General features: G+C 37.1%; 1 protein-coding gene and 1 long non-coding RNA gene across 2 annotated transcripts in view; both read left to right on the top strand.

Moving 5' to 3' along the window:
- Positions 1-12,738, top strand: part of WDPCP (WD repeat containing planar cell polarity effector) — a 506,774-nt gene extending 494,036 nt beyond the window's left edge. The window contains exon 18 of the transcript XR_014315874.1: positions 12,231-12,738. The gene's annotated coding sequence lies outside the window, so the exon portion shown is untranslated. The remainder of the gene's footprint in view (positions 1-12,230) is intronic.
- Positions 1-13,302, top strand: part of LOC309872503 — an 857,896-nt gene that overhangs the window by 480,218 nt on the left and 364,376 nt on the right. The gene's annotated exons all lie outside the window — the stretch shown is intronic.

Below are 13,302 nucleotides of genomic sequence, written 5' to 3' on the forward strand. Positions count from 1 at the left end.
GCACTCTTCAATGGAAATATCTTTAATTTTCCTGACTATACAATATTACAGATTCTGAAAATGAGGGAGAAAGATGAATAAAACTGAATCACAAAATTCCTTTGTCAAAATCTAACAAAAACAACTGAAGAACATTTTAAAGGCAGAGAAACCAAACAAGAAAGGAGAAACAACCATATGAAGGGGTCCAAAATAAGCCACTGTGGCATATTTGAGCTATATGCATTTGACTTTCTAAAACCCCTTATTTGCCAAAATCAGAACTCCCAAAAGAATTCAATTGTCATAAATCCCCTCCCAAGGAACAATTCTAATTTCTTTCCTAAAAAAGAAGTCAGCTCTACACCCAGTTAGATTTTGTCACAAAACTATATATGTATCATCTTTTCTTCTAAGGACCCACTCATCTTTCTAAAAAGTCATTTACTTTTTCATAAGTGCCCCTTCTCCCCATGCCTCTCTAAGAAGTCACTGTTCTCCCAAAAATGCCCTTCTACTCTACCACCCCTTTTAAGATGCTAGAAGTCCCAAATTCCAAAATCTTCAGTCACATTTAACTCCAGTACAACATACAAAATTAAATCTGTTTTTTTCCTCTTGCTAATATGTCTTTGGTAGTTTAATCTGCAGGCCTCTCAAGAGCAAACCTAAGAGGGCAGAGGAAAATTTTTTCCTGACAATTTGTCACAATTTGCAAAATTGTGACTATAATCTTCATCCCACCTCCACCCTAAAGAAGATCTGGAAAGAGAAATGTCAGAAAAGTCACGAGATTTCTCACAAATTGTGCCCTCTCTGAAAAAAAGCAGACTGAGGAATAAGTAGGAAGCTCAGGAAAAAGGGACTGAAAAGATCTTTAGAGCAGACAAACTCCAAATACAGCGTCTATATCCCAGTGAAGAAATGAGGAAACTTCAGGCCCACTGTTCAAAACATAAGCATAGCTAACAGTCCACAACAGTAAATCAGAATATACCAAAATCGAAAACTAAAAGGAAAGTGAACTATTATAAACTATAAATGTTGAAGTAGAAATAAAGTAAAATGGAATGGAATACTTCTTCCCCATGGAAGAAAAAGCACCAGGGTTACACAACAAAACAGAGGAATCCATCAGAAATCTGAGATATCCCCCACAGGAAAAGTATACCCCATTTAGAAGAAATGAACCCTGGTTTAGACACAATAAGTTTTAAAGAAAAAGCAGAACCCATTTCTTAAGATTTTTTTTTTTTTAATTTGACAGAGACAAAGCGAGAGAAGGAACACAAGCAGGGGGAGTGGGAGTGTGAGAAACAGGCTTCCTGCTGAGTATGGAACTTGATGTGGGGCTCGATCCCAGAACCCTGGCATCATGAGCTGAGCTGACACTTAACAGCTGAACCACCCAGGTGTCCCCACAATCCATTTCCTTTAGAAAAGACTACACAACTCCTATCTGAATTACCCTTATTCTCCTAGCCCTCCCAACTCTAAGAGTATAGAAAGTAAGCACAAATCATTACCCAACCACCAAACTCTAGCTCAGAGAAAATAACCTAGCCACAGAACCAGAAGTCAAGAAGGGGTACATTCTGGCTCAGTCAGTGGAACATGTGACTCTTGATCAGGGGTCGTAGGGCTGAGCCCCACACTGGGTGTAGAGATTACTTAAGAAATTTTTTTTTAATCTTAAAAAAAAAAAGTCAAGGAGAATTTAGCCATATTGGATTAAAGAAAATAGAAAGTCAGAAGACTCATCCATATCTTAAGAATGGGCACAAACAAAAGAAATATCAAATCAATCAGAAAATCATATAACAGCATAATGAAAAAAAAATGAACTTTCTATATAGAAAACCTACAGATAAAAGCTTAGATTATTAAGATCTTTCTTATTTTCTAATATAAGCACTTGGTACTCTAAATTTCCCTCTATTTTAGTGCTATAAATTTAATGCTACAAATTTCCCTCTATTACTGCACCCCACAAATATTTATATGTTTGCCTGTAATTTTTTAAGATTTTATTTATGACAGAGATAGCAAGAGACGGAACACAAACACGGTGGAGCTGGGGAGGGAGAAGCAAGCTCCCCACCAAGCAGGGAGCCCAATACAGGGCTGGATTCCAGGACCAGGATGCCAAGATCATGACCAGAGCCACAGGCAGACACCCAACAACTGAGCCACCCAGGCGCCCCTGTATTTTCATTTAAATTCAATTTGAGCTGTTGTAATTTAACCTTGAGACTTCTTTCATCTTCTTTGACCCACAGGCTATTTAGAATTATGTTGTCTAATTTCCAAATATTTGTGTATTTTCCAGACACCTTTTTATACTGTTTTGGAATTTAATTCCAACATTTTTAGAGAACAGACTTTGTATGGTTTAAGTTTTAAAAACTTTCTTAAGGTTTGTTTCATGCCCCAGGATATGGTGTATCTTGCCCAGGGGAGAGCAAACTATGGCCTATTTTTATACAAAAATTCAGTCCCTGACAACTTCTGTATGGTCCAATGAAATAGTAATTATTTTTACACTTTAAATGATGAAAATATCAAAAGAACATTTCATGACCTGTGAAAAATTACATGAAATTCAAAGTTCAACATCCATAAATAAAGTATTATTGGAACATAACCAAATTTATTTATTTATGAATTATCTAAGGCTGCTTTTGCACTACAGTGGCAGATTTGAATAGTTGTGACAGAGACCATACAGCTCACAGTACCTAAATATTTACTATCTGGCCTTTTACATGAAACATTTGCTGATCCTATTCTTTGTATATGTTCTATAAGCACCTGAAAAGAATATACATTTTATTCTTTTGGGTCTTGTATTCTTTATTTCAATTAGATCCAGTTAGTTGATGCTATTCATATGTTCTATATCTTTGTTGATTTTATCTCTTACTGAAAGGAATGTTGAAATTTTCACCTACAAGTGGATTTGCTCATTTCTCCTTTCAATTCTACCAGTTTTTGGATCATGTATTTTTTTGAAGCTCTGTTCTTTTTTTTTTTTTTTTTTTAAGATTTTATTTATTTATTTGAGAGAGAGACAGTGAGAGAGAACATGAGCAAGGAGAAGGTCAGAGGGAGAAGCAGACTTCCCATGGAGCTGGGAGCCTGATGTGGGACTCGATCCCAGGACTCCAGGATCATGACCTGAGCTGAAGGCAGTCATCCAACCAACTGAGCCACCCAGGCGCCCGAAGCTCTGTTCTTAAGTAGATAAATATTTAGAATTGTTAAGTCTTCTTGGTTCTTTATCACTGTGTAATATCCTTGGTAATTTTCCTTGCTCTGAAGTGTACTTCGCCTGATAGCCACACCAAATATTTTACTAGTATTTTAACAGTATATCTATTTCCATCCTTTCCTTTTAACCTCCTATAGCACTAAACTTAGAATGGGTTTCTTGTGGACAGACTATAATATAATCTTTTTTTTTTAATTTATTTGACAGACAGAGGTTACAAGTAGGCAGAGAGGCAAGCAGAGAGAGAGGAAGGAAGGCAGGCTCCCTGCTGAGCAAAGAGCCCAATGCAGGGCTTGATCCCAGGACACTGGGATCATGACCTGAGCAGAAGGCAGAGGCTTTAACCCACTGAGCCACTCCTGGACCCCTATAATAGAATCTTTTTAAAAATTATAATTGAATCTAACAACTGCTATCTTTTGATTGTTGTATTTAGACCATTTATATTTAATATAAATATTGATGTTCGGATTTAGGACTACCATTTTATTGTTTTCTGTTTGTCCTTCTGTTTTCATTCTGTGTATTCTCTTTCTTGCCTTTACTGGGATTATTTGAATTTTTTTTCAGTATTTCATTTTAATGTATTGTGGTTTTTATCTTTTTTTTTAGTGGTTGCTGTAGAGATTTACAATAAATTTATTTAACTTTGCACAGGCTTCTTAAAATTACTTTTTCCTCTTTTTAACAAGTTTTACTGTAGTAAGAACACTTAATACAAGATCTATCTATGCCCTTAACAGATTTTTGACTGTACCACATAGTACTTTTTTTTTTTTTAAAGATTTTATTTATTTATTTATTTGACAGAGATCACAAGTAGGCAAAGGGGTGGGGGGGGGGAGGCTCCCTGCCAAGCAGAGAGCCTGATGCACGGCTCCATCCCAGGACTCTGGGATCATGACCTGAGCTGAAGGCAGAGGCTTTAACCCACTGAGCCACACAGATGCCCCAACATAGTACTTGTTAACTGTAGGCAAAACGTTGTACAGCAAATCAATACAACTTACCCATTTTGCCTAACTGAAATTGTATACCTGTTGGCTAATAACTCCCTGTTTCCCCTCCCTGAGTCCCTGGCAACCACAGAGAATCATTATTTTTACAATTCAATGAAATATAAAATCTTGGGCACCTGGGTGGCTCAGTGGGTTAAGCCGCTGCCTTCGGCTCAGGTCATGATCTCAGGGTCCTGGGATCGAGGCCCGCATCGGGCTCTCTGCTCAGCAGGGAGCCTGCTTCCCTCTCTCTCTCTCTCTCTGCCTGCCTCTCTGTCTACTTGTGATCTCTCTCTGTCAAATAAATAAATAAAATCTTTAAAAAAAAAAAAAGAAATATAAAATCTTAACATCATACAGACCTCTTGACCTCCCCCTTCATATTGTCGTTATCTCATCAACTACACTAACAGATATTAAAAACCCCATCTGATAGTGGGGTTTTTCCCCCAATTGTAAGACATATGCTAGAGAACTTGAAAAAAATAAGAATTGCCTATTATGTTACCCAACAATTTATCATTTCAGTTATTTGTACAAACTAACAGACTGGTACCACTGAAATGTATCATTATCTATCTCAGTCATCAGCTCATCCAGTAACCTTTCTCCACTTCCCTAGCCAATTCCTTTCCATTCTACATTGTTTCCTCAACCCAACCATCCAGCTATTTGTCCTCTTTTTTATTTATTTATTTATTTATTTATTTGACAGACAGAGATCACAAGTAGGCAGAGAGAGAGGAGGAAGCAGGCTCCCTGCCTAGCAGAGAGCCTGATATGGGGCTCGATCCCAGGATCCTGGGATCATGACCTGAGCCAAAGGCAGAGGCTTTAACCCGCTGAGCCACCAAGGTGCCCCAGCTATTTGTCCTCTTAATCTGAGCAAATGAACATGCCTCCTAATTCACTGATAAGGGACATCCAGTCAGGAACTCCTCAAATTCTTGTTATCACACTACACTGACCCATACCATACCTATCCATTTCTTAATGCTGGATTACAGGGATGACTGAACAAGTAGCTGCCTGAGTACCAGTCTATGAGAAGTGCTTTAACATCACTGGAATAAACAGGACCATTTAAATCAATTACTTCATAGCTTCAAATGACAGCATTTGGTAGAAAATTTTTAAATATTTCTTATTAACACTAACATATCACCATCAAGTATTTTTGCAAATTATATCTATGTATTAAATCATACAATGATATTAAAGGTTACACTACCAGTCCTGATCTAGATAACCAACAGTTACTTGAAACTTACAGTCAAAATCTGAAGATTTTAAATTAAACCATGCATTGCATGGTGCTATTTACCAGGAACAAGCAATTTATTTTTTATCCTAAATTTGAAAACTTTAGTATGCCTCACAGGAAGCTGTCTGGTTCAGAAAACAGCATAAGAAAACTGACTAAAGAACCAAAATATAGAAAAGTGAGAAGCATGCTGCCAACATAAAAACCAGGAGAAGAAAATAACTTTAAAATATATTTTGAGGGGCACCTGGGTGGCTCAGAGGGTTAAAGCCTCTGCCTTCAGCTTGGGTCATGATCCCAGGGTCCTGGGATCGAGTCCCGCATCGGGCTCTCTCCTTGGCGGGAAGCCTGCTTCCTCCTTTCTCTCTCTGCCTACTTGTGATCTCTCTCTATCGAATAAGTAAATAAAATCTTTAAAAAAACAAATAAATAAAATATATTTTGAGCATGTCTTTCCCACTTTAATAATTTATTCAACAATATTATTGAGCACCAATTATGTGCTAGGTAAACACGTACTTGGGAATGTATTTCTGGGAAACAAGACAAACAAGGGTCCTTGCCCTTGAGGTAGTATCTGGGATAAGTAGATAATAAATAGATGACAGTAATATATAATAATGGGTACTACTGGGGAAAAAACAGATAATGTGTGAGAGAAGACTGGGCTGGCAAGGCTATTAGAGACTGAAAGTCAGGAAGGGAAGGCCACAGTGAGGTGCATAAGATCTAAAGGATAAAAAGAAACCCACCATGCCAAGGTAAAGCAGGGTGGAAAGAGAATACCCAAGCAAAGAGAATACCAAGTCTCCCCCCAAAATGATCTTGAACTTTGAAGAACAGAAGAATTCTCTGTGGCTGAAATATAATCAACAGAGGAATAAACTCTAGGCAATGATGGCAGAAAGGTAGGGAGAAGTCAGACCACATAAAACTTTATGGGCCACTCAAACTTTAATGAATGTATATATAGATAATGATATCTAGTCATAAGTGATATGAAAACAATTTTTTTAAACAAAGTTAAAAATGTTAAGCCATGATCAGACACATGAAAAAATGTTCATCATCACTAGCCATCAGGGAGATTCAAATTAAAACCACATTGAGATACCACCTTACACCAGTTAGAATGGCCAAAATTAGCAAGACAGGAAACAACATGTGTGGGAGGGGGTGTGGGGAAAGGGGAACCCTCTTCCACTGTTGGTGGGAATGCAAGTTCATGCAGCCTCTTTGGAGAACAGTGTGGAGATTCCTCAAGAAATTAAAAATAGAACTTCCCTATGACCCTGCAATTGCACTACTGGGTATTTACCCCAAAGACACAGATGCCGTGAAAAGAAGGGCCATCTGTACCCCAATGTTTACAGCAGCAATGGCCACGGTCACCAAACTGTGGAAAGAACAATATGCCCTTCAACGGAGGAATGGATAAGGAAGATGTGATCCATATGCACTATGGAGTATTATGCCTCCATCAGAAAGGATGAATACCCAACTTTTGTAGCAACATGGACAGGACTGGAAGAGATTCTGCTGAGTGAAATAAGTCAAGCAGAGAGAGTCAATTATCATATGGTTTCACTTATTTGTGGAGCATAACAAATAGCATGGAGGACTTGGGGAGTTAGAGAGGACAAGGGAGTTGGGGGAAATTGGAAGGGGAGGTGAACCATGAGAGACTATGGACTCTGAAAAACAATCTGAGGGTTCTGAAGGGGCGGGGGGTGGGAGGTCGAGGTACCAGGTGGTGGGTATTACAGAGGGCACGGATTGCATGGAGCACTGGGTATGGTACAAAAGCAATGAATACTGTTATGCTAAAAATAAATTTAAAAAAAATTTTTAAATGTTAAGCCATGTTCTGTGCATCTGGGAACTTTATTACAAATAAAATGATAGATGTATGTATGTAAAATTTTTTACTAGAAAGTCAGTATCTTCCTGCCCTCAGTAAAATAAATATTTGAAAGTATGCCTACTTAGATTTTGCTTTCTGCTCTCTTATTTTCATTATGGAATAGGAATCACTTCTCCTGAGCTCTGGGGCACATCTCTACCCACCAGAGCCTCTGACAGGTCATGTATAAACTGTGTAAGAGAAAAGTGCCTCCTCTGGGCACATGATCCCTACACAAGGGCATAAATTCAGCAGGAAAAGCACCAGATTTCAGCCCCTCCTCACCCACTCGGCCCAGCATCCTTACACATAACCATTTAAGATGGCCTTACCAACTGCCTCCTCAGAAACTGTACTCCATCAACTAACGCCTCTCCTGTGACTTCAGCTGCTCCCTCATTAAGCAAAGGACATACACATCAGAAACTGTTTAAAGTTATGCCTTTCTCCTTAAGAAATTCAAAGCATTATTACATATTTACTATTATGTACTGCCAAAGCCTGACAAAGTGCTAAGACTTTGAATGTTCTATTAACTTAAAATACATGATCAAAATTACAATAGTTCAAAAGTTATCCCTTTATTAGAAACCACTTATCTTTATTTGGGTAGCTTTAAAATCATGTATACACCTAGTTATTTGTAATCTACACCCTACTTCCTATGGGTGTGAGATATATCACAGTTTGAGAATGAATTTTTGGATCATCTATAATTCCAACTACCATATATCTGAATCCTGGCATTACAGCTTATTATCCTGCCAAAAATAATGATGCAAAAACTGGCAGAGATGCTGATTTGTCTGTCAAGAAAATCTTTTTAAAATAATATAACATTTTAAAATGTCCTAGTCAGCACTTAAAACTTTCAGATGTTTCTAAGCAGACTATGTTCCTTAACATGGACTATAATTTAGTAACAGCAAATGACTAATTTTTTATTATACCTTCACAACTGATAAGCTAGAAAGTTATTAAGACCACATGTAAAGTCTAATAAGATTAAAATTGCATATGAGATACATTACTTAAGGAATTTTAATTTTTTAAAACTTTATTTTAATAATGCACACATTGTGATGGTTACACAAATCGCTCACTTTCACCTCTGCTCTCCAATCTAAGAAATACCTGCAGATTACAGGGGCCTATAACAACTTTCAGCAAATTAAACACTTTGACTTTGGACATGCTTTGAGAATGTCTTGAAGTAACCCCAGAGCAAAGACAGAATTTATGCTTCAAAAAATAAGCTTTCAGATAAAAATCACAGCTCATTTGCTCTGAACAAAGTATTTTATCCAGCTCTTCTTCAGCCACTGGTACAACAAAATTGACCTTTGTCATGCATCACTGATTTGGTCATCTCATATTCCACAGATAAGTAGGGAACCCTTAATTACAAAATGCTTTTTTCTTTTAACAGTAATAATATAGTCCAATTTTGGAAAAATTACATATTACCCATAATTCTACCTCCCTAAAAACAAACAGCTTTCCCTTTTTAAAGTATCCAGTCATTTTATATAAAAGGCCATTCATATGAAAACCCTTAAAAGGAAGTTGTGGGTTTTTGTCCAATACACTGAGCTAGATAGCTGAAACGGAAGAAGTCACATTCAAATCAAAGTCAGAAAACTGGTCCAGCAGATCTCAGATGGAAAGATACAAATATTGTAAAACTCCAGAATATGAGTGACTTGCTTAAACAGCGATATAACCATATTTTAAAACAAATCATGAGCTGCAATGTTAAGAGTTTTAACCCTATTCAACTTTATCTAAAACTTTCCAGATAATTTACAAATAAAATGATTGTGATCTTCTTATCATTGCTTTTTGCTTCACAATAATCTTGGTGAAGGGGCAGGGAGCAAGGAGTACTGACAAAGTGAGGCTAGCCATGTATTAACTGCAGAAGCTTTTGATAGGTACCTAAGAGTTCACTGTATTTCCCAACTTTAGTTTATATCCAAAATTTTCCAAAAAAGAAAGTAAACAACTTACCAAGAAAATCTAAGACTGTACAAGCTCAAACAAATAAACTAACAAAAATCAAGGCTTGTCTTTCACATGTTAATTCAAGTATCATCACAGCGAAGTCACTCTACCAAAAATGAACTGACCATATTGCCATTCAGAGAAATTGGAACTTATCCACTATTAACAGGGTCAGTCTGATGACAACACACTGAGGGATTCTTCAAAATACTTGCTGCAGATGTCAGAAAACCTCTAAAAAAATGAAGAAGAGGCCACTCATTAACTCAACCATTCATGCAACAAATATTTATTAAGCACTTATTCTGTGCCAGGCCCTCTTCTACGCACTGGAGTCGCCTCAATAAATAAAAGAGATAAAAATTCCTATAGAGTTTGTATTCTAATGGGGAGGGAGTGGGAAAATAATATAATAAATAAATTACATAGTATTGGTGGGTTATAGATGCTATGGGAAAAAAAATATAGCAAGATAAGAGAGCACTGAAATAGGGGTGTGGCAATTTTTAAGGAGGATAATCAGGACAGCCTCATTGAGAAAACGACATTTGACTGAAGACTTGAAAGAGAAAAGAAAGTGAGGCCTGTGGATATCTAGACAAAGTTCTAGAATACGGAACAGGGAGAGAGATGCTTGACGGATTTAAAAAAAAAAAAAAAAAAAAGGCAGAATACCAGAGTGGCTAGAGCATGATGATCAAGAAGAAATAGGGTGGAGAAGGAGGTTGGGAAGATAAAGGGATATGGTTGGGATTAGGCCTTGGTAGACCACTATAAAAACTAACTTTATAATGTGTTAAACAGAAAGCCAAAATGAAGGATATCCAGCAAAGAAGTTAGAGGATTACCCCTTTTCTAGTCTGCTTTGACTCTGAGGTTCTAGTGTAGCCATGACCCAAATGGTTGCTTTCTTGTTTTCACCCAATGTCTGATAATCAACTCCCTATCAAATGGTGACTGCTATGGAGGGGCTCTAACTCATGGGTATTATTCCTAGAAATGATAGTCTTTGCCTCTTAGTCATCAAAAATCCCCCTCTTGGATATAGTGTCACCTCTAGAAGGTGACCTACCCAACCCAGTCACAAGAATTTGTTCCTGCTTTTGACAAATAGAAATAATTTGCATTAACACTAGGTTTTAGATTATGCAAAATGGCAAAATAACTGGCTTGGTATCAGAGAATTAAAAATCTAAACTCAAGTACTTAGTAATAGCTAAATGATCTTGACAAGTTATTTAACCTTCCCTTGCCTCAGTTCTTATAATTTATAAAAGGAGAATAAAAACATCTAAACTCACTTGAGGATTATGTGAATTAAGTAAAAAGAATCTGTCCCAGTGCCTAGATCTAATGGACATTTCATAAATGTTAAATCCATTACCTGGCAGCATTTGAGAAGTCAATCCTAGAAACTGTCCCCCAAGATTCTGGGGACACCCAATATAGGAAAGAAAAAAAGTCACACTAGTTTAAGTGGGAATGACTGTTTGAAGTTTAATAGTTGAGGCCACTGTGCAGGAGCACTTTAATAAACTATCTATCTCCTGGCTGCCACCTTGAGCCAAGAACCACTCCTGGGATTAGAGATGCTGTTCCCATGGGCCCCATGGTGTCGGGCTGTGTCTGCATATTCTATACAAGGACACTTGTCCTTCCCCTTTGTAAACTACATCTGACAGGGATTAAAACAATATGAACGGGGGAAAAACGATTTATCTTTGCATCACATTTAAAATTTTCCATATTTTTAAATTTGATGCCTTCATTTTCAAGAGAAAGCTTTCAGATTAAGTTTCCCAAAATAGGTTGCTTTCTAGACATAGTATGAACGTGGCTAATATAAACCTATAGGTCTTTCACCAAAATTCTCAAAAAATTAAAAGACCCCAACCCTCAAGTTTATTACTTTATGGGAATTTTCCTGAAAGAGGAAAAAAATCAAAAACTTTTCTCTTATTTGGAAGTGAATACTTACACTTATGTATCAATATTGAAAAAAAAATCCTAAAATCATTTGACTATGTTTTAGTTGCCAGCCCTTGGATTTTATAGATATGCAGGCATTTTTATAGTAACTAACATTTGCGTCTTATTCCTCCTTATTTTGTACCTTAGTTAACCTGGGGGAAAATATGAGGCAGACTGCATGACAAATGAATGTTCATGTCCTTGCCTTTATAAGTGATAAATGATACTTTCCCTCATTTTCTTCAAAATTTTTTTCTTTAACTTTTTTTTGTAGCAACTAAATATCAGTAGTTTGCCATTCACTTCATAAATTGGCAAATGTAGTAAAACAGAATTCTCCTGGCTCTCTTAAGTGGAGGGATTTTGTTGCTAAGGAAGGGGCAAAGACTGCTTTTTCAAGCAATGTTTCAGTATAAAAAGGTGCCTCTGTGTAATTGTGAATTGTCCACTCTGACTAACCACTTGTCCCCTTTTCCAGGGGAGGATAAGGAATGCTGCCTTGGTGTGCAGCAGCAGTTCTGGGTCATCTGGCCAGATGAGATATCACCATTCCAGGTTTTCATCTCCAGTGCTAAACCAAACTAGACAGAGTCAGGTTTCTGTAAAATTTCTTCAACTACCTGGGCATCTTCCTATTAATCAGCTTGTCTCTTTTGGACTCCTCTGCTGTTCTGTCTTAATAAAGCTAAGATGCCCAACTCTAATCAAACAGCTCATTGCTTCTCCCATCATAAGTGTGCTTGCATTTTCTTTCCTGGCTAGAGCACCCCCCCTCAAAACAGGTAATACTCTCTGACAACTGCATTTTGGAGAACTCAAACCTTATGTTCCTCTTTGCAGGTCCTGGAGCAGAAACGACATGTTTCTATGTCATTAATATTTGGTAGAAATCACCTACTTTGCCATCCGATGAGAGACAAGCTGTCTCCTTCCTGAACCCGGGGAGGAAGAAACCTGGGATCAACAGCCTATAAGTTGGTATTTCATACACTGGTTTACCTACATTTGATCTTGATAAACCTCAAGGATTTTTTTTTTTTTAATCACCTTTTGGTACTGTGGATCATCTGTCACCGATGGCCAGAATTCCATGGTAGCAAAGTGGTTTTCTCCATTTAGAAAAGACAGCTTTGCTACACTTAACAACATTAGGAATTATTTCTAAGATGAACATGGAGGGTTTAAAAGTAAAAGCACTTTTGTAAATATATGCTATCTTATCTGCAGCTCTTGCTTTTTTGTTTTTAAAGAGTTTAAAGGAAGAATGTATTTAAACCACATAAACAAAATGGTATTACACAGAAAAAATAATGTAACAATTTATGTAAGTACCTAACATATGAGCATGCTTTTAAACCTAAAACAAAAAATAAAAAGGTAATATGAGACCATATGTGTGTGTGTGTGTGTGTGTATATACCTACATATTTAAACAGTGTGCATTGAAGAATTCTCTAATCTAGGGGCACCTGGGTGGCTGAGTGGGTTAAACCTCTGCCTTCAGCTCAGATCATGATCTCAGTGTCCTGAAATTGAGCACAGCATTGGGCTCTCTGCTCAGCAGGGAGCCTGCTTCCCCCTCTCTCTGCCTGCCTCTCTGCCTACTTGTGATCTCTCTCTCTCTCTGTCAAAAAAATAAATAAAAATCTTAAAAAAAGAAAGAATTCTCTAATCTAAAACATTTAAAATTGTGGGGAATACTGTTCATGATACAGAAAAACAATTGTTAAAATAGGCACACTCACATTTCTTTTAAAAATATGTTGCCAAAGATAAAATTCACCTGAGCGCTCATTTCTCAGATGTGCAAAAACTATGAAGTTGTTAATCACGAGATACTGCCTCCCACTTTTGCATTTTGAGTTTCAACACTGATTGGTATGAATTATGAATTGCAATTACGGTTATTTTT

Source organism: Mustela nivalis, assembly GCF_964662115.1.
Source record: "Mustela nivalis genome assembly, chromosome: 8".
NCBI lineage: Eukaryota > Metazoa > Chordata > Mammalia > Carnivora > Mustelidae > Mustela > Mustela nivalis.